The 17,907-nt window shown below is 42.2% G+C and overlaps 1 long non-coding RNA gene and 1 pseudogene across 1 annotated transcript in view; both read left to right on the top strand.

Moving 5' to 3' along the window:
• The window catches only part of LOC103346706 (uncharacterized), a 115,368-nt gene that overhangs the window by 25,467 nt on the left and 71,994 nt on the right, over positions 1 to 17,907 (top strand). The window contains exons 2-5 of the long non-coding RNA XR_011384383.1: positions 6,044 to 6,314; positions 8,632 to 8,755; positions 11,060 to 11,277; positions 11,893 to 11,987. This is a non-coding gene — a long non-coding RNA (uncharacterized lncRNA). The remainder of the gene's footprint in view (positions 1 to 6,043; positions 6,315 to 8,631; positions 8,756 to 11,059; positions 11,278 to 11,892; positions 11,988 to 17,907) is intronic.
• On the top strand, positions 12,035 to 15,938 carry LOC100348533 (26S proteasome regulatory subunit 10B pseudogene; annotated as a pseudogene).

Here is a 17,907-nt window from a genome sequence, read left to right on the forward strand (position 1 = left end):
GGGCAGCTGTAATCAAAACAGCATGGTACTGGTACAGAAATAGATGGATAGACCAATGGAACAGAATAGAAACACCAGAAATCAAACCAAACATCTACAGCCAGCTTATATTTGATCAAGGATCTAAAACCAATTCCTGGATCAAGGACAGTCTATTCAATAAATAGTGCTAGGAAAACTGGATTTCCACATGCAGAATCATGAAGCAAGACTCCTACCTTACACCTTACACAATATCCACTCAACATGGATTAAAGACCTAAATCTATGACCCGACACCATCAAATTATTAGAGAACATTGGAGAAACCCCACAAGATTTTGGCACCGGCAAGGACTTTCTTGAAAAGACCCTGGAGGTGCAGGCAGTCGAAGCCAAAATTAACAATTGGGATTGCATCAAATTGAGAAGTTTCTGTACTGCAAAAGCAACAGTCAGGAGAGTGAAGAGGCAACTGACAGAATGGGAAAAAATATTTGCAAGCTATGCTACAGATAAAGGATTCATACCCAGAATTTACAAAGAGATCAAGAAACTCCACAACAGTACTTTGTTGAGAATCTTTGCATCTATGTTCTTCAAGGAAATAGGCCTGTAGTCTTTCCATTTTGTTTCTTTGTTCGTTTTTGGCATCAAAATGACGTTGGCCTCCTAAAAAGTGTTTGGCAGTGTTTTCAAATAGTTTGAATATTGTTGGAGTTTGTCTTTAAAGTTTTGTAGAATTGGATAATAAAGACATCAAGTCCTGGATGTTACATTGATGGAAGAATTTTGCTTACTGCTACAATCCCACTATTTTTATGAGTCTGTTAGATTGTCTTTATTTTCTGGATTAAATTTGGTAACTTATTTGTATTGACAAACTTCTCCATTTTTCTGAGGTTTTCCAGTTTATTTGCATATAATATTGAATGGCAGTTTCTTTTGAAGCCTTGTGTTTCAGTAGTGTTGGTTATAATGTCTGCTTTTTCATCTAATCTTATTTTTTGAGTTTTTTCTCTCTTTTTCTTTGTCAGTCTTGTTAGAGGATTATCTATTTTTTTGACAGGCAGAGTGGACAGAGAGAGAGAGAGAGGAGGGAGAAAGGTCGTCCTTTTCCATTGGTTCAACCCCCAATGGCCGCTGCGGCCAGCGCACCACGCTGATCCAAAGCCAGGAGCCAGGTGCTTCTCCTGGTCTCCCATGCCAGTGCAGGGCCCAAGTACTTGGGCCATCCTCCACTGCCTTCCCGGGCCACAGCAGAGAGCTGGACTGGAAGAGGAGCAACTTGGACAGAATCCGCCACCCCGACTGGGACTAGAACCCGGTGTGCTGGCACCACAGGCAGAGGATTAGAATAATGAGCCACAGCACTTGCCCAGAGACTTATCTATTTTTTAAAAATTTTATGTGAGGTAAACAATTTTCATGTACTTGCCATATACATATTCAGGAACATATTGATTCCTCGCACCCAACACTTCCTCTAGCCCATACTTCTTCCTCTTCCCTCTCCTGTTTTCACTGTTAATTCTAATAGAAAAATATTTTCAGGTAACTTTATACTCATAATATTCACTGTTCATTAAGTAGAAAGTTCAACAAATAGTATGAAGAAAATAAATTGTTCCTCAACATGAGACAAGGCTTGTAAAAAAAGCATCATATCTCAAAATACTCATTTTACTCCTACACATTATTACATGTTAAGTACTATATTAGTTACCACAGATCAGGGACAACATATGATATTTGTCTTTTTGCGACTGGCTTATTTCACTAAGTATAATGGTTGTTTTCAGTTGTATCCATTTTATTGCAAAAGACAGCATTCCATTTTTTCTTGCTGAATAGTATTCCATAATGTATATATACCACCATTACTTTTTTTCCAGAATTATTTATTTGAGAGGCAGAGTTGAGAGAAGGAGAGACAGAGAATAAGAGGTCTTCGTTCTGGTTCACTCCCTAAATGGATGCAATGGCTATATCTGGGTTGATGTGAAGCCAGGAGCCAGGATCTTCTTCTGGGTCTCCCACACTGTGCAGGGGCTGAAGGACCTGGGCCATCTTCCACTGTTTTCCTAGGCCTTCGTCAGGAACAGCCAGGCTTTGAACTGGCTCCACTATGGGATGCTGGTGCAGCAGGTAGGAGATTATTCCACCTTGCCACAGTGCCGGTCTCCATAATTTCTTTATCTAGTTATCATTTGATAGACATCTAGGTGAATTCCATATCGAGGATGTTGTGAATTGGGCTGCCATAAACATGTGGTCACAGATAACTCTTTCATCTGCTGATTTCAATTTTTTTAGGTAAATTCCCATGAGTGGCACTGCTGGTTCCTATGGTTCATCTATTTTCAGCTCTTTGAGGTGTCTCCATACTGTCTTCCACAATTACTTCACCAGATTACATTCCCAGTGGATTAGGGTACTGTTTTATAATAATATTATTATTAATATTATTAATATATTATAATTATATTAATAGTTGACAGGAAGTGTTACAGACAGAGAAAAGTGTTCCATCCAGGGGTTCACCCCCAAATGGCCACAATGGCTGGAGCTACACTGATCCAAAGCCAGGAGCCAGGTGCATCTTCCTGGTCTCCCATACAGGTGCAGGGTCCCAAGCATTTGGGCCATCCTTCACTGCTTTTCTGGGCCACAGCAGAGAGCTGGACTGGGAGAGGAGCAACGAGGGCTAGAACCTGGTGCCCATATGGGAAGCCAGCACCGCAGGAGGAGGATTCACCTGGTGCACCATGGCACTGGCCCCTAGGTACTGTTTTGCCACATCCTTTCCAGCATTTGTTGTTTGTTGATTTCTGTATGCAAACCATTCTGTCTGTGGTGAGGTGAAACTTCATTGTGGTTTCGCTTTGCATTTCCCTAATGGCTAGTGATCCTGAGCATTTTTTCATGTGTCTGTTGTCCATTTGAATTTCCTTTCTTGAAGAATGTCTGTTCAAGTCTGTTGCCCATTCTTAACTGCATTGTTTGTTTTGTTGTTGTTGAGTTTTTTGAGCACTTTATACATCCTGGATATTAATACTTTATCAGTTACATAGTTTGCAAAGATTTTCTCCCATTCTGTCGGTTGCAAAGTGAACTTTTCTGAGTTTTTGTTTACAGTGCAAATGCTTCTCAGCTTGATGTAATCCCATTTGTATGTTTTTGCTTTTATTGCCTGTGCTTCTGGGTTCTAAGAAGTCTGAACATGGCAATGTCTTGCATCATTTCCACAATGTTCTCTAAGAATTTGAAGGTCTTAGGTTGTACATTTAGGTCCTTGATCCTTTTTGAGTTTATTTTTGTATTAGAATAAGGTAGGTTTCTATTTTCTTTTTGTGCACCATTTTTTGAAGAGATTCACCTTGTCACAGGGTTAGATTTTAGATCCTTTGTCAAAGATAAATTATTAGTAAAAGTGTGGATTGAGTTTTGGAGTTTCTGTTGTGTTCCATTGGTCTACATGTGTAGTTTTTGCCAGTATCAGGCTGTTTTGATTGTAACTGTTCTGAAATATGTCTTGAATTCTGGTATTGTGATGCTTCTGGCTTTGCTTTTCACATACAAGATTCCATTAGCTATTCTGGGTCTCTTGTGTTTCCATTTGAATTTTAGCATCTTTTTTTCCCTAGATCTGAGAAGAATGTAACTGGCATTTTGATTGGGATCACATGAATCAGTAAATTGCTTTTGGTACTACTGACATTTTGATTATATTGATTATTTTAATCCTTGAACATTAAAGATTTTTTCCAATTTCTGTGTCTTCTGTTTCTTTCACTAATATTTTATAATTTTCATTATAGACATCTTTGGAATTCTTGGTTAAATTTATTCCATGGTATTTAATTTTTTTGTAACAATTGTGAATTGGATTGCTCTTAGAAGCTCTTTCCCAGCCATGGCTTTTTATATATAGACTGTTGATTTCTTTTGTTAATTTTATATCCTGCCACTTCACCAAACTCTTTTATGAATTCCAGTAGTCTCTTAGTGGAGACTTTTATTTCCCCTCTGTATAGAATCCTGTCATCTGCAAGTAGGGGTAATTTGACTTCCTCCTTACCAGTTTGTATCCTTTGGTTTCTTTTTCTTGCCTAATAGCTCTGACTGAAACTTCCAGGTCTATATTGAATAGCAAGGGCACAAGTTGGCATCCTTGTCTGATTCCAGCTCTTCATGGGAATGCTTCCAACATTTCCCCATTCATAAGATGCTGTCTATAGGTTTGTCATAAATTGCCTTGACGGTGGTGAGGAATGTTCTTACTATACTCAGTTTGCTTAAGGTTTTCATTATGAAAGGATGTTGTATTTTGTCAGATGCTTTCCCTGCATCTATTGAAATAAACCTATGGTTTATTTGAAAGTTTTATTATTTGAGCGGCAGAATTATAGACAGAATAGGAGAGACAGACTTTTAATTGGTTGGCATACAGTCCTTTGTATTAACTCTTGATAGATAAATCTTTTTATCATCTGTGGTAGCTATTGTTACCTTTCATTTTTGATCTCTGACTTTACTGATCGGGGTCTTCTTCTTTTTTTTTTTTTTTTAAGGATAGTTGGCCCAAGAGTGTATAAATATTTTAAGCAAGTTCTTCATTTCACTGATTTTTATATTCTTTTTTGTTTTCAATTTTGTTTATTCTCTAATTTTAATTATCTCTTTCCTCTTCCTAATTTTGTGTTTGGTTTCATTTGTTTTTCAAGGGCACTACATTGGTGGCTCTTATTTGATGCCTTTCCAATTTCTTGGTCTAGGGATCAATTTCTCTAAACTTTCCATTTAATACTCTTTCGCAGTTTCCCATAAGTTTTGATATGTTATACTGTCATCTTTATTCGTTTCCATAATTTTTTTTATTTTTTGTATGACTCACGGTTCATTCAGGAGCATGTTCAGTCTCCATGTGGTTGTATATGTTCTTGAGGTTCTTGGTGTGGTCATTTGCCCCTTCATTCCATGTGGTCATGGAATATGCATGGTATGATTTCGATATTTGTTGAATTTGCTGAGACTTATGGCCTACCATATTGTATATCCTGGAGAGTGGCTCAAGGCATTAGTTCCTGTCAACCATGTGGGAGACATGGATCCAGATCCCACTTCTCAGCTTTAGTCCCATATGTGGGCATTTGGGGAGTGACTTAGTAGATGAGAACTATCTCTTGCTATCTCACTCATAATAAATTATTAAAAATTTTATCTCTCTTTTTACCTGGAAACTTGATTTAAAATATTCAAACTTGATGTATTTCATATATACAAATTTAGAAACACTAATTATTCCCACCCTACCCTCCCTCCCTCCCTCACACTCACCCACCCAAACATGCTCCCATCCCTCTTCATTTTTTTTAAAGATTTATTTATTTGAAAGTCAGAGTTACAGAGAGAAGAGGCAGAGAGAGTGAGAGAGGTCTTCCATCTTATGGTTCACTCCCCAATTGGCCACAACATCAGAGCCGTGCCGATCCGAAGCCAGGAGCCAGGAGCTTCATTTGCGTCCCCCGCACGGGTGCAGGGGCACAAGGACATGGGACATCTTCCACTGCTTTCCCAGGCCATAGCAGAGAGCTGGATCACAAGAGGAAAAGCTGGGTCTCGAACTGGCGCCCATATGGGATGCCGGTGTTCCAGGCCAGGGCGTGATCCCACTGCGCCACAGCTCCCATCCCTCTTTAATCTCCATCCACTCTTCCCATTCTTACTTTATGCAAAAATCTATTTTCAATTATTTTATACTCACAATATAAAGACTACACTAAGTAAAGAATTCAACAGTTTGAAAGAATTAAAAAAAAATAAAAACGTTCCTGAAGAGGCAAGACATGGTTTGTTTAAAATCATCATTATATCTGCAAGAGTTGTTTAAAATCATTGTATGTCAGAGTGTCAATATAACTTCTAAGGATCACATTTTAGGTACTCTGTTACCACAGATCAGGGAGAATATACATATTTATCTTTTTGGAAAGGCTTATTTCACAAAATGTAACGTTTTACAGTTGCATCCAGTCTTTTTTTTTTTTTTTTTTTTGTATAGGAAAAGCTTTCTTACCTGCAGCATACCGGAGATCAACACTGGCCCTGTATCCAAGCCTGGAGCCAAGACAGCTGTCACCCACTTTTTTGACACTGCCTGGCCACTTCCGGTGCCGCTGGGAGGAAGAGGCGGGTCCTAGATGGATAGCGCTTGTGCAGTCAGTCTGGTGGATATAGAGCCGACGGTGGCAGCATGTTGTCGGCTGCTAGAGTTGTCGGCTTCCGGCGGCGTTTTCGGCAGTGGTACTGGCCTGGAGAGTGCGGGAGCGAAGGTGAGTTTTTCTTAAAAAACAGTGAGAGGCCTGGGACCTCGGGAGGTGGGGGGGGTTGTGGCGCCTCGGAGCAATGTAGACACTCAGATCCACAGGCTGAGTGGCCGTGGGGGCGGGCGGCGGCTCGGCTGTGGGAAGCGGAGAAGCGGGTGGCTGGGCTTGCGCTGGAGGACAGGACTGCGGGTTACAAGGTATGTTTATTTGTAACCTGTAACTTAGTTATTTCATCAGTTCTAGCAGTATTTCTGGTGGGTGTTTTAGTTTTCATTGATTTTTATGAGTCTTTTTAGGATGTCTGTGTCTTCTGGAATTAATCTTAGTAGGTTATGTGTATTTGTTATCCAGGGATTTCTCCATTTCCTCCTAGTTTTCCAGTTTATTAATATACAGTACTGAATAGCAATTTCTTTGAAACCTTGAGTTTCAGTGATGTTGTTTATAATGTCTGTTTTTTGTCTGTAATTTTATTGACTGGTGTTTTTATCTTTTTTGTTAGTCTGGTTAGAAAATTATCTACTTTTTAACATTTTATATCAGGTATGTAAATATCATGTATTTCTTATATATAGATTCAAAACATACTGATACTTCTTCCCATGCTAGCATCTCTCAAGCCTACACACCAGCCTTTTTCTTCCTCCTTCTCTTGTTCCCACCCTTAATTCTTCGAATTATCTGTTTTCAGTTAACTATATATTCATATGATTAAGTAACAGTGTTCAACATGGAGTATGAAGAACAAAACACTGTTCTTGAAAGTGAGACTAGAACTATAAGAAACAATTTTATCTCAGAATTTCATTTTCTCTCCCACACATTACATTTAGGTACTTTATTAGTTACCACAAATCAGGGAAAAAATACGTTATTTTGTCCTTTTGGGACTGGCTTATTTCACTGAATATACTGGGTTAAAGTTACATCCATTTTGTTGCTAAAGACAACATTTCCGTGTTCCCCAATGGGTGGTATTCCATAGTGTATATATGCCATAATTTCCTTATCCAGTCATCAGTTCATGGACATCAGGTTTAATTCCACAACCCAGCTATTATGCACTGAGCTGCAGTGAACATGAAGGTACAGATAACTCTTTCAAATCTACTGATATAATTTCCTAGGGGTAAATCACCAGAACAGGGATTGCCGATAAATTTCATAGTAAACGGTAGATTTATTTTCAGCTTTCTGAGGTATCTCCATACTGTCTTCTGCAATGGCTTTACCAGTCTACATTCCCACCAAAAGTGAGTGGATCAGAGTACTGTATTCCCCACTTCCTCAGCAGCATTTATCGTTGTTGATTTCTGTATGAGAGCCATTCTGACTGTGGTGCGGTGAAACCTCATTGCCATTTTGATTTGCATTTCCTTGATGGCTAGTGATCCTGAGCATTTTTTCATGTGTCTGTTGGCCATATGGATTTCCTTTCTTGAAACATGCCTGTTCAAGTTCTACGCCCATTTCTTAACTATATATTTTTTATTGTTGAGCTCTTTGTCGATTGTAGATACTAATCTTTTATCAGTTTCTTGTTTGCAGACAGTTATCTCCCATTCATTCTGTTGTCTCCTCACTTTGCTGAGTGTTTCTTTTGCAGCGCAGAAGCTTCTCAGTTTGATGGAATCACGTTTCTCTGTTTCTGCTTCTGCTGCTTTTGCTTGTGCTTCTGCTGTCTTTTCCCAGAAATCTTTGCCTATGCCAGTGTCTTTCAGGTTTCCCCAGTGTTCTCTAGTAATTTGATGAGATTGGGTTTTAGATTTTGTTCCTTGAACTATTTTCAGTTGGTTTTTCTATAAGGTGTAAGGCATGGGTCTTCTTTCATAGTTCTGCATATGGAGGTCCAGTTTACTCAGGAACATTTTTGAAGAAACTGTCCTTTGCACCTGAGATTAATCTTTAGCGCCTTCTTCCAAGATAAATTGATTGTAGATGTGTGGATTGATTTCTGGAGTTCTTTTTCTGTTCCATTGTTCTATATGTCAATATTTTTACTAAACCAGTTGTTTTGATTGTAACTGCCCTGTTCTGTGTTTTGCAATCTGTTTTTGCGATGCTTCGAGTTTTGTTTATGTTGTATAAGATTGCTTTCACTATTCAGATGTTCTGTGTTTTCATAAGAATTTTAGCATGGTTTTCTCTCCATCTGGGCAAAATGTTATTTGACCTTTGATTGCGATCCCATTGTATCTGTAAATTGCTTATAGTAGAATGGAAATTTTCATTATGTCGATTGTGCCAATGAATGACCATGGAAGATATTTCTGTTTTGAGTGTCTTCTTCCATTTCTTTAATATTTATTAATTTTCATTGTAGACATTTTCATGGATATGAAACTGGATGCAGTTGAAGTTCATCTGCTGGGTAATCTTCCATTTCTGGGGACTGCTCGACTTCCTGCTAAACACAGCTGGGACTTCTTCCTGGAGAGGAGCAACTGGTGAGCAGATGTGACCACCTCATGTACGTGGCAGCCTTGGAGCCCAAGGGAAAGAGTAGGGAAGGGATACCAGGTTCCCTGCGGCTGGGTGGGCCATGTGGACAGTGAAGTTGACTTTCATCCCGTGACAGGGAGGGTCAAATGGAGTAGCCCCAGAGGTTGGGGTAAAAGAAATGTGGGGGCCAACGGGGTAGAGGAGAGTTAGGTGCAATGAGGATGAGGGCACTTGGATGTTGGAGAATGCGTTCCCCCAAGTTTTGCAGTGAATCAGGTGTCAAAGAATGTGGTAAGAGGGGGAATATTGGGGCATCCAGGCAATGAGAGGGAGACCTGGGAGGAGAAGTGTGTGCTGTTGCCTCAGAGTACAAAACACAAAAAGTCTGTTTTTGAGGGATATGGAAATAAAAGTTTGGGTTTTAGAATTCATGGTTAAGGATGACAAGATTGCAAGGAATCTCTGCTGGGGGGGGCTGATAAGGGTAAATGCCACAGAAGAACTTGGGACATGCAAGGCACTTGGGAGTTGGGAGCTGAAATGAGGTAATTTCTTTATGTCATCATCTTTTGATAGATAGGGAAAATGGAAGGATTATATAGAGGAAGTCAGGTGACTTTCAACAGAATTGTAACATGAAGGAGGTGTTAGGTCAACTTATAAGAACTAGTGGAGTATCAGAGTGTTAGACCTGGGAGAGGGTCTGGGGAGCAACCTTAGGAAAAGTGAGGGAAGGGAAATGGGTGGACTGGTAGAGGGAACTTTCAGAAGGGATGGGGAATGGATGCTGAATTAATCAGGAAATTCAGATAACATCTGCAGAATACCAAGAGATGGAGAAGATGTTATCTGAAAGAAAACTGGGTTGTTAAGGGACTAGGGAACATGAAGACCTTGTCTTAGGCTGGGAATGAAGTTTGTGGCTTGTAGTCCACTTGTAGACGTCAGAATTCGGGCAGAGGACTCTCTCTTGATAAACGTGTGCTTCTTGGCTTTTGAATGTGTCTGTTATTCGCTCACATTCATTCTTGTTATTTATCTAATACTGAATGCTTCTTGAACATCCTTGAGAAAGTTTGTGGAAAGAGGATGTTTGTCGTGATGGGTGTTTTTCATATCTTTCTAGGCAGCTCTGCGTGAAAGCTCCTGCTTTCATGATGTTTTTGTTCTTATTATTTTGGGGTGCTAGGGATGGCTTGAGTCCTAAAGGATTTAAACAGAAAGAATACGGTATGAGCTCTTGGAATAGCTTCCCAATTTGTTGGAATTCAAACTTAGTGATACTTCCTATTCTACAACTGCTTTTTTTTTTTTGCCAGCTCAGATATTTCCAGTTGCTTTTAGAGTCCCTAAACTGTGTCTCTGTGTCAGACTGTGACATTTATTAGGAAGGCGCATTCTTCCTTAAGTGTTACTTAAATGATGTGTCATTCTTTACAATGCAGTGTTATTTGGTACTTTTGAGTAATATATGTTCAGAATTATAAGCTTACTCTTTTTTTTAAATATTTATTTTATTTATTTGAAAGAATTACAGAGAGAGGTAGAGACAGAGAGAGGTCTTGCATCTGCTAGTTCACTCCACAGATGGCTGCAACGGCCGGAGCTGGGCCAATCTGAAGCCAGGAGCCAGGAGCTTCTTCCAGATCTCCCACATGCATGCAGGGGCCCAAGGAGTTGGGCCATCTTCTACTGCTTTCCCAGGCCATAGCAGAGAGCTGGATTGGAAGAGGAGCAGCTGGGACTAGAAGCAGTGCACATATGGAATGCCAGTGCTTTAGGCCATGACTTTAACCTACTGCGCCGGCCTCTGTAGCTTACTCTTACTTTTAGAGTATTTCTACAGAAACATTTTCATACTTATATTTTCATAAAAGTCCTAGAATTTTCCACATACACAATGTTACTAATGTGCACAGTGTGTCTCGTTTTCTCTGTAGTGTGAGTACTTTTTTTTTCTATAAGTTTCCATTAAACATTGATATTGTGTCCAATGGATGCGTGTATATGTTTAGGGTCAAAAAATTCTTCAATATAATTTATAGACTGATTTAAAAATAAACCACATTCCCTTTTCTCTGCTCTCCTTCTAACACTGACTCTCCCAGAGTCCCCTTCCATCCTTCCCTCCTTCTTTCTTTCCTCATTTCCTTCCTTTTCCTTCCTTCCAGTTTCAGATAATATATTTTATATTTATATTACAGTAATAAGGCTAATAAGAAGTTTAAGAAGTAAGAACAGGTGTGCCGGTGCTGTGGTATCCCACAGGGGAGTCAGTTCAAGTCCTGTCTACTCCATCTCTCATCCAGCTCCATGCCAATGTGTGTCCTGTGGCCAGTGAGGAGTGCGCCTGTGCCTGGTGCTTTGACCCAGAAGTGCACCCGCAGGCGCCGCCACTTCTGCCCTCGATGCACTGGTGGGAGTCAGCGCTGTGTCCGCTCCTGCCCAGAGCCTTGAGGAGCTGCCTTCAACGCTGGTGGCTGAACCTGAGGAGACCCAGGGCCCTGCAGACTCAGGCTGGGATCAGGTGAGGCTACAGCCGGAGGCGGCCACATCAGTTTCCTTGGGCTTCTGGAAACTTCCAGGCGTGGTCCTCTGCTTCGACCCCTACCTGAAGACTACACTTTGGGACTCAGTTCCTGTTCCTGAGGAACAGAAATGCTCTTTGTGTGGGGAGTTTGGCGCGGTGGCCTTCCTGTGAAGGGGTAGTCATGGCCTGGGGTGCAGAGCGGGGGGAGGGGTGTGTGTAGGGTGTAGCTGGGATAAAAGGTGGAGGAGAGGAGAGGGTCAAAGGGGAGGCAGGAAGAGAGAGGAAGTGGGGAGAATGAAAGTGGAGAGGCGAGGGAGGGAGGGGGAGAAACACATGTGGGGGAGAGGAAAGGAAGGGGAGAGTGACAGGAGTCCCAGAGCTTGTGTGTGGGAGGGGGATTGCGAGAGGAAGAACTTTCCCCAGAGCTCTGGGTCCATTTGAGGGGTTTTCTGTGCCTGGCCAGAAGTAGCCTTGGCTAGCTGCATCTGTCGAAGAGGCTTTGACTGACAGCCTCTCTGCTCCGGGTTGTTCAGCAGCATAAGGTGTGTGTGCAGGAACACGGGGACACGGGGCACTCAATTAATTGGCACGTAATCTGGTGAATTTTCACAGACTGCACACACAGAGGAGAAAGCAGAAGCTTAGAGAAATGCCAAGAATCCCTCAGTGCCCTGTTCCAGCCTGCCCCAAGATTCTGACACCTCACAGTAAGTACTAGATATTTTATTCTATTTAAAGAATGGTTTGCAAAGCAGAGTTCTAGATGAGGCGGGGCGGGAGAGATCTTCAGGGTATGGGTTCATGCTGCAGGTGGCTACAATGGCTGGTGGTGGGCCATGCCGAAGCTAAAGCCATGTACTTTATCTAGTACTCCAGTGTGGGTTCAGGAACCGACGTCCTCGGGCAACTTGAGTTTGTGTAACACACTACCTGTATATGTAAAGTGCTTACCCCTTTTATCACCATTTATTTGCTAAATACCAATATCACGTATAAGACTGTGAGTTTGTCCAGGGCAGGGCTTTGTCTCTGCTTTCATTCCTGTAGTCCCTGGTACACAGTTGGAATTCAGCTTATGCAGAACTAACAATGCACTCACTGTTGGATCTTGGGACAGGAACTGTTGGTTATAGAAAGGTCTGTTTACAGCAATAAAGGTAGGAGGGACAAGAAGGGATGTTTAAGAGAATCAGCATTAATGAAGCACTTTCAGTGGTCAGGCTTCTTAATGTACCATTGTCTCATTTCTAAATAACAACACAAGGAGGGGAAGCAAGAGTTTTATTTAATTATACCACATTGTCCTGTCTAATCCTCTTCAAAACTCTGTGAGAAAGGCACCACTGATACCCTTTTAAATATGAGTTATAGGAAGTGGGAACCAGCCCTAGGCCATATATTGAGATCAGTGAAGTTCCAGTTTAAATCCTGCTGTGCTTGCCCCTCCTGGGCTGCAGGGTGTGGGCTAATGTGAGAGGTGAGTGTGTGAGGAGTGCAGGGAGGGTCCTGGAGGTGTGGTGCGACTTGCCTGCTGGGAGTGTCTCTGCAGGGCCAAAAGCCTTGACCTTTCAGGGTTGCCTGGATTTCAGCTTGGGCTGTCTGGAGTTGAGATTCTGAGGGCAGGAGTGTGGTGGGTCTTGCCAGTTCCCGCCTTACTTCTCTGAGCAAAAAAGTAGCTAAAATGAGGCTGAGGGCCCTGTGAGTCCCTGCCCCACAGGCAGGTGCAGTGGGGGCCTGGGCTGTGCTTGCTAGCACAGGTGCCTCTGCCACACTTGATCTTGTGGCGGTTGCAGTGATTAGTAAAGTGGGTTCTTTGCAGACCCCAGGGAAGTGGCATTTCTCAGCTTCCCAGTTCCACGTGTGGTATGATGGCATGCCCCTGAGGGATCAGTGGGAACCATGCACAGGCATCTAAAGATAGGAGAACATAGTGATTGCTAACTAGCCTCAGGCTGGCGGCTGTGCTGGGTTAGTGAGGAGTCCCCGGCCAACCCCCACAGCACCTTCAGGCAGAAGTGCTCTTTGTTCATCGCTGTGTTACTTTATTGCTTTCTGTCCCTGAGTTACAGCTACCCCGAATGGCTTAGAATTTTCTCAAGCATGTAATTAGAGGAGTGGCTGTGAATCTAGGAAACAGTTTGGTCTTATTAAGGTAATCATTAAAAGTCCCTGAAAAGCATTTGTACGTCAATTTTTCACTAATTTTTGCTCACTGTTTCCTTTGGTTTGTTACTCTTCTTTGTGAATCGCCTCCCCCCACCTCCCCATGACATGGTCATCTTGGAATTCACTTTGGAAATGAAGAGCAGGTCTACCTCTCTGGGTTCCACTTTGGTGAATGTCACAGGCAATCCCTTCTTTACCAGTTGGGCGGTTCCATGCATGGTACTTCATGAGCGCATGAACATTTTGTCTTGCTGAAGGAGGCTTGTTGGCGTTTATCCAGTGAATACTGTGTATCAGTGGTTGTGAACCCTGCTTCCTCTGAGACCTTGGAACTGATTGGGGTGGTTGTGTGTGCCTGATTAATGATGTTTCCCTCTTTCTTAACAAGGAGTGATACAGTTAGAAGCATACAGGCTTGGCTCTGTTCACACCAAGCATTTTTAAACAAACTAGCCTTTCTAAAAAGTCCAGCATGAAGACCCTCCCAGTGAGGGTTGTGTACGTGAGATGAGGTTCTCTTGGCTCTGGTGTTTTGAGATGTTTGGACCTCGTGTCATCTGAGGACGTTGGCATCCAACCATCTGGCATCCAACCATCTCAACAACTAATGAAATTGATCATTTTAGCAAACTGTTCTTATTTATTCATTTGTTATCTTTAGAACTCAAAAGTTTGGAGCTTTGTTTTAGTTTAAAATGATGCTTACCTTATTTCTAAGTCTGACAAAATGCATACAGACTCTCTCATTGAAATCAGATGCAGTTTAAGGGTCTGTTTTATAAGCTGTTTGATAGAACAGGTCTGTTTGTGTCTTCAATGAATGAAGAAAGGTGAAAATATTAAAAGATATGACCATCCTTTTTTAAAAAGTTTTCTTATTTCTTTGAATGGCAGAGTTAACAGAGAGAGGAGGAGAGACACACAGAGATCATCCAACTGCTGGTTCACTCCCCAAATGACCCCAATCCCCGAGATTGGGCCATGATAAAGCCAGGAGCTTCCTCTGGGTCTCCCATGTGGATGCTGGGGCCCAAGCACTGGGGCCATCCTCTGCTGCTTTCCCAGGTGCATTAGCAGAGATCTGGATTTGAAAGTGAATTAGCCAGTGGGTCTCAAACCAGCACCCAAATGGGATGCCACAGGCAGAGGCTTAACCTGTTGGGACACAATACCAGCCCCATGACAGTTTTTTATGTATGTCCATCAAAACCTATTTGAAACATGACAGCATGTTAACTGTCAGTTTTCAAAAAACCACATGCACAGAGGAACAAATGCACACACAGCACTGTAGCCAGGAAGCCACAGAGTGACACAGTCTCAAAGTCCCATGTGCACGCATGCAAGGCTGGCTGTGCTCGTTGGGTTTTCCAGCTTCCTGCGGAGGAGCAGTAATCCCCATAACTTAAGCCCAACCTCTTATTTCTTTGGGCTGGGGCAAGGGGAGTCATGAGAACTAGATCAGAATGAATGCTAACTCATATTACTCATTAGCAGTTCTCTTTGGTGTATACCTTGGTTCCTTTATACCATTTTAAGGTGAACATTCACTAGCAGCACATGTGCAGAGTTGTGCAGCCAGCACTGGCATCTGATTCCAGAACTTTCTTCTCACTCCTCACCCCCCCAAGCTACGTCAGCTGTCATAGACAACTTGACAAAAGTAAGCTGAATCCAGGAACAAGAGCTTCTTTGGATATGACTACACTAAGTATCATGAGAGATTTGCCAGGAGTGATGGATTCACTGGTTTACAATATGCCTCATGGGAACCCAGGGAATAGAATTACCTCTTAAAAACCTAGAATTATCCCAGCATGTAGGAGTAATACCTCCAAAAGGCTGTTTGTTATATGGAACTCCAGGCACAGGAAGAATGCTTTTGGTGAGAACTGTTGCTACTCAGCTGGATTGTAACTTCTTAAAGGTTGTATCAAGTTCTATTGTAGACAAATAGATTGGTGAAAGTGCCTGTTTGATCAGAGAAATGTTTTATTATGCCAGAGACCGACCATCAAACATGCATCATTTTTATGGATGAAATAGATGTGATTGGTGGTCATCGGTTTCCTGAGGGTACATCAGCTGACAGATTAAGAGAACTTTAATAGAGTTGCTAAATCAAATGGATGGGTTTGATACTCTGCATAGAGTTAAAATGACCATGGCTACAAACAGACCAGATACACTGGACCCTGTTTTGCTACGTCTGGGAAGATTGGACAGAAAAATACATATTGATTTACCACATGAACAAGCCAGGTTAGATATATTGAAAATCCACACAGCTCCCATTACAAAACATTATGAAATAGATTATGAAGCAAGCATGAACCTTTTAGATGGCTTTATTGGAGCAAACCTGAAGTGTTTGTACTGAAGCTGGTATGTTTGCAATTCGTGCTGATCATAATTTTGTAGTACAGGAAGATTTCATGAAAGCCATCAGAAAAGTGGGTTATTCTGGTTGGCACCATGGTTCATTAGGCTAATCCTCCGCCTGCGGCACTGGCACCCCAGGTTCTAGTCCCAGTTGGGGCACCGGATTCTGGCCCGGTTGCTCCTTTTCCAGTCCAGCTCTCTGCTGTGGCCCGGGAGTGCAGTGGAAGATGGCCCAAGTGCTTGGGCCCTGCACCCGCATGGGAGACCAGGAGAAGCACCTGGCTCCTGCCTTTGGATCAACGTGGTGTTTGAGGCCGCAGCAGCCATTGGGGGGTGAACCAAAGGAAAAAGGAAGACCTTTTTCTCTGTCTCTCTCTCACTGTCCACTCTGCCTGTCAAAAAAAGTGGGTTATTCTAAGAAGCTAGAGTCTAAATTGGACTACAAACCCGTATAATTTGCTGTCAGTTTTTTGATTGCTGCATGACAGACATTGGCTTAATGTAAAAATAAAGTTAAGCAAACAATGTGTGTACTGGCAATGATCTCATTAAAAATAAGAGTAAAATATGTATGAGTAACATAAATTAGTATATACTTCAGTGACTCCACTTTTAAGATGGGTACAGAAGAAATCTGTATGTTGTTCATGTATTTATTGCAGCAGAAATTACAAAAGAAGAATGTGTTGAAGGTTTTCATATTTGCTATGTGAACATTTTGTAAAACATTGAAAATGGTCTGGGAGTAGTACAAGAGAGTATTTCTTATGATTTATATCATTTGAGTATTGATTTAGATAGGCTATGGGAGGAAGTGAAACATCAGACCTTTGATATTTAAGATCCTCCATAATATGTTGCATTAATAGTCTTTTTTTGACAGGCAGAGTTAGACAGTGAAAGAAAGAGACAGAGAGAAAAGTCTTCCTTTACATTGGTTCACCCCGCAAATGGCTGCTATGGCTGGCGCACTGCGCTGATGTGAAACCAGCAGCCAGGTACTTCCTCCTGGTCTCCCATGCGGGTGCAGGGCCCAAGCACTTGGGCCATCCTCCACTGCACTCCCGGGCCACAGCAGAGAGCTGTTCTGGAAGAGGAGCAACTGGGACAGAATCCGCTGCCCCATCTAGGACTAGATTGCCGGTGCCGCAGGTGGAGGATTAGCCAAGTGAGCTGCGGTGCCGTCCAACATTAATAGTTTTTCAAAACTGTTACTTAGGAACCCAAGAATCTGCACAATAAATTTGATTTCACCACCAAAATGTATCTTCAACCTGCCTATATCTGCCACCACTCTATGCCAAGGCAAAGCTGAACTCTGTTCTTGCATGGCTCATAGAGCAGGTGCCTACATAAATTCTGTACCCTGGATGCCCCAAATGCCTGGTTATAACCCCAACTGTAGCCCAGCCCACCATAATTCTCTTGACTGAATTCAGTGACCTCTGAGCTGATTTCTTCTATCAGTAATCTTTTCCTCTGTAATATGTTTTCCACTCAGCATCCAAAGAAATCTTTCTGTACAAATATATTTTTTAAATTGTTTGAAAGGGAGGGAGCTGGTTGGGAATGGATAGGAGGGAGAGAGGAGAGAGGATGGAGGACAGAGGACAGAGGGGAGGGGAGAGGGAAGTAGGGAGAGGGAAAAGGGGAGGGAGGAGGGAAGAGGGGATAGGTAGAGAGGGAGATTCTCCATCCACTGGTTTGTTCTACAAATATAACCCTGTGACTTTACTCCTTGTGTGTGGCTGCCTACTTTGTGCTATCCTTGATGGATTCTTTGTACTTCTCTTCCTTCTCTCTTACTTGTGCATTACCTATCATTTCAGACCACATCTGAAATGCTTTGCTCCTTTTGGGCGCCCCATTTCTCTTGAGGTGATCTTACTTTTGTGGCTTCAACCAATGTTTCTATGAGACTACCTTCCAAAGTAGTGTCTCCATCATCAGCCTTCACCATGAGATCCAAATCTCCATTGCCACCTGCCTGTTAGAGACACACGCTTGAGTGTCCTGTGGGTACCACAAACTTCCTCTTCCCTTTAAACCTGCTCCACACATTGCACTGGATCTCTGCAT

The sequence above is a fragment of the Oryctolagus cuniculus genome, chromosome 19 (assembly GCF_964237555.1).
Source record: "Oryctolagus cuniculus chromosome 19, mOryCun1.1, whole genome shotgun sequence".
In the NCBI taxonomy this organism is placed as follows: domain Eukaryota; kingdom Metazoa; phylum Chordata; class Mammalia; order Lagomorpha; family Leporidae; genus Oryctolagus; species Oryctolagus cuniculus.